General features: G+C 52.4%; 1 pseudogene; it reads right to left on the bottom strand.

Annotated features, from left to right (window-relative positions):
- Nucleotides 1–341: 341 nt before the first annotated feature.
- LOC116969108 lies at nucleotides 342–3,343 on the bottom strand (annotated as a pseudogene).
- Between the last annotated feature and the right edge of the window lie 1,057 nt (nucleotides 3,344–4,400).

Raw genomic sequence — 4,400 nt, 5'->3', positions numbered from 1 at the left:
CGGTCCAGGGACCTCGACAGTCCCTTCTGGTTTGGTAGATATTTATTTGGCCCTACTTCAAGCTCATCTACCATATTCGTCGTTCAAGATGTAGACTCTAATATATCGGCGAGACCAAACGTAGACTGGGCGAACGTTTCACTGAATACATTCACTCAGTCCATGTGAACCTACCTTGTCTCCCGGTTGCTAAACACTTTAGATCTCCTTCCATTCACCCGACTTCAGCAATATATCGACAAAACAATTGTTCGTGAAATAATTTATTATTATCAGTGTTATATCTTCCAATATAGTCTATTAAATAAACCTTAAACTTTTAACTTCCTAATTAATTCATCTTATTCTTCCTCTTCGCCCCGTTTCTCCAGGTCGGCGGAATCCACGGCCACCTCCTGGTAGTCCTTCTCCAGCGACGCCATGTCCTCCCGCGCGTCCTGGAACTCCCCTTCCTCCAGCCCCTCTCCCACGTATCAGTGGACAAAGGCCCGCTTGGCGTACATCTTGTCAAACTTGAGGTTGAGGCGGGTCCAGGCCATGGAGAGGCGGTGGTGTTACTCAGCATGCAGAGGGCGCGTTGCACCTTGGCCAGGTCACCCCCCGGCACCACCGTCGGGGGCTGGTAGTTGATGCCCACCTATGGCCGGAAGAAAAATATATTATAATCAAATCTACTTGCAAAAAAAAACCATGTTCCATTATCACTTTAATATGCGCCCAAAAATTTACCAAACATCGTTTAGTAGAACCTTGCGATTCCCTAAAATAAATCTCCGGCTGTAAGTATTCTCTGGATAGCCATCAACGCCGCAAGTTCCGATATGCGTGTTAGAGCCATGAAGGTATGGGGCTGTGCAGCTGGGAAACATGCCCTTCGAACCACCTTGTCAATGCCCCAAGAGTTGACATGTTGGGCTCGTCTCATTTGCCTGCGGCTGGCCTTAATCTCCAAAACCTATAAAATCCATATGTTTTGGAATTTCCTATATGTACCTAACTTCCAGAATGCATTCAGATGCAGTGAAGGAAGCTAATGGATTGTTGGCCTTCAAAACAAGAGGATTTCAGTACAGGGGTAAAGAGGTTCTTCTGCTGTTATACAGGGCTCTGGTGAGCCCACATCTGGAGTATTGTGTACAGTTTTGGTCTCCTAATTTGAGGAAGGACATCCTTGTGATTGAGGCAGTGCAGCGTAGGTTCACGAGATTGATCCCTGGTTTGGCGGGACTATCATATGAGGAAAGATTGAAAAGACTAGGCTTGTATTCACTGGAGTTTAGAAGGATGAGGGGAGAACTTATGGAAACTTATAAAATTATAAAAGGACTGGACAAGCTAGATGCAGGATTTTTTTTCGCAATGTTGGGCGAGTCCAGAACCAGGGGCCACACAGACTTAGATTAAAGGGGAGGTCATTTAAGACTGAGGTGAGAAAAATCTTTTTCACCCAGATAGTTGTGAATTTATGGAATTCCCTGCCACAGAGGGCATGCAGGCCAAGTCACTGGATGGATTTAAGAGAGAGTTTGATAGAGCTCTAGGGGCTAGTGGAGTCAAGGGATATGGGGAGAAGGCAGGCACGGGTGATTGATAGGGGACGATTAGCCATGGTCACGATGGCATCCTCCTGCACCTATTGTCTATGTTTCGATGTTTCTATGAAACACGCGAATTGGTCACACTCACCTTGAACCCGGACGGGCACCAGTCCACGAACTGGATGGAGCGCTTGGTCTTGATGGTGGCGATGGAGGCGTTGACGTCCTTGGGCACCACGTCCCCGCGGTACAACATGCAGCACGACATGTACTGTAGTCTTGTAGGTCTGTGTCCAAGATGGCTGCCGTGAAGAGAGAGTGGACGCTGGCACGATTTGGTTGCCGCTGCTCTCTCTTCACACTGTGTTTTTGATTTTCTGTTTTTGGATTGAATTCTGTTTTTAATTTGTGTCATTGTGATGTCTTTAATTACTTGTTTTACTCCGATTATATGTTTTTATTCCGATTACTATGTAAGGTGTCCTTGAGATTTTGTATGAAAGGCGCCCATTAAATAAAATTTATTATTATTATTACTTGCCCTGGCGAGGATCACACTTCACCATCTGGTTGGCCGGCTCGAAGCATGCGTTGGTCAGTTGTGGAACGGACAGTTCCTCGTGGTAAACCTTCTCGGCCGAAATAATGGGAGCGTAGGTTACGAGTGGGAAGTGGATGCGCGGGTAGGGGACCAGGTTGGTCTGGAACTCAGTCAGGTCCACGTTGAGGGCCCCGTCGAAGCGCAGCGAGGCGGTGATGGACGACACGATCTGCGCCAACAGGCGGTTGAGGTTGGTGTACGTGGGGCGCTCGATGTCCAGGTTCCGCCGGCACAAGTCGTAAATGGCCTCGTTGTGCACCATGAAGGCGCAGTCGGAGTGCTCCAGGGTGCAGTGGGTGACCAGCACCGCATTGTAGGGCTCGACCACGGCGGTAGAGATCTGCGGCGCCGGGTAGACGGAAACCTCCAGCTTGGATTTCTTGCCGTAGTCGACGGAGAGTCACTCCATGAGGAGGGAGGTGAAGTCCGAAGCGGTGCCGCCGCCGAAACTATGGAAGATGAGGAACCCCTGGAGTCCGGTGCAGAGATCGGCCTGAGGGCGGAGAAGGGGCAAAGCATCAATTGTTGATAGAGAAGGGGCGACGCGATAGGGTCACGTTGGTCTCTATAGCCGGCGCAGAGAAAGATAGTGCGGTGGGTATCTCAGTGATGAAGGGAGAGGTAGCAATGGGAATCCGGTTGCATCTTGGCCGCAGTACTCTGGAAAGAACCGGTTTAACCGGATACATTGTCGCTGCAAGCACGCGGAGCGTTGTACAATAATTTGCATTCGCTGAGCAACCTACCAGCTTCCGGATGCGATCCAGGACCAGGTCCACGATCTCCTTGCCGATTGAGCAGTGGCCCCGGGCGTAGTTATTGGCCGCGTCCTCCTTGCCGGTGATGAGCTGCTCGGGGTGGAAGAGCTGGCGGTAGGTGCCGGTCCGCACCTGGTCTGCAGGGGGAGGGGAGCACAGAAGCGTGAATTCACCATCGGCACACACTCCTCCATCCCCGCACGGGAGAGGTTTAAGACAACGCCCTACATCCACCGGACACCCCCCCCCCCCCTCCCACCCCCCCACCCCCCCCCCCCCCCCCCCCCCCCCCCCCCCCACCTTACCGATCAACCCGTGGGCTCCAGGTCGATGAACACGGCCCTTGGTACGTGCTTGCCCGCCCCCGTCTCGCTGAAGAAAGTGTTGAACGAATCGTCGCCGCCTCCGATGGTGGTCGAGTCGGTGGGCATCTGTCCATCCGGCTGGATCCCGTGCTCCAGGCAATACAACTACCAGCAAGCGTTGCCAATCTGGACGCCAGCCTGGCCGATGTGGATTGAAATACACTCGCGCTGTTGGCGAGGGGAAACAGGCGGTGAGATGGACTCCACTTAGACTGGCTCAAAGCGCATTGATCGCGAACAGACCCACGCCCTATGCGAACACCGTCTCAATTCTACCCACCTCTACAATTCGCGCACACACCACGCTGCATTCGCCTTTTTCAACCCTCGAATCCCTGGCAAATTCCCGCCCCGCGAGTACCCTGCGCCCTTCCCTCCCACCGTCGCCTCATTCCCGCTCAGCGTATCCATTCAGCCACTACGATCACTGCGCTCTCCCCTGCCCGTGTTCAGTCTCGAACACCAGTCCACGAATCGCCTCCCCCCCCCCCCCCCCCTCCCCGTGGAACCCTCGCCCGGGTGCAACATGCGCGTCTCACGGGCATTCTCCCGCGCGCTCACCATGTTGCTCCGCTCGCGTGTTGCCAGAGACAGTGACACAATACTGCGCCGCTCCGGTATTTATACGGCCCCCGGGGATAGAACGTTAGCGCTGGCCAAACGAGCGCTGACTGGTCAGTGAGAACAATGGCCTTGGTTGCCACAGGAAACAAACACCTAAAGTTCCAAGGCGCTCATTGATGAATAATCCACAATGTGTGACGTAGAAAGATGGACCTTCAGTGACTCAATCAATTGCCCGTTGTCATCTGCCAGATTACAATCCATCACTTGCCGCTAGAAATACAGCGGTCTGACCAAATGCCCCCAAGTGAAACCTAGCGCCACCTATTACACTTCCTCGCCCAATGAAATAAACCATTCGTACATTAACCAGCTCCCCAGTGCCTTAATCTGCTAGATTCATATCTATCACTTGCCGCAGGACATGCAGCCTTGGACTTGGAGGAAGTGGGGAGGGTCAAATGTGATTTTTTTTGAGTGTGAGGACCAGCTTCGCTAGGCGGAGAGAGTGTTCGTAAAGAGAAATTCGTTGGTTCTGCGGTCGAGGAAGAAACGCATTACATTAAGGCCTGCC

The sequence above is a fragment of the Amblyraja radiata genome, unplaced genomic scaffold, assembly GCF_010909765.2.
Source record: "Amblyraja radiata isolate CabotCenter1 unplaced genomic scaffold, sAmbRad1.1.pri S104, whole genome shotgun sequence".
Lineage (NCBI taxonomy): Eukaryota > Metazoa > Chordata > Chondrichthyes > Rajiformes > Rajidae > Amblyraja > Amblyraja radiata.
Note: the sequence above shows the minus strand (reverse complement) of the source record. Positions and strands in the feature narration are given on the sequence as shown.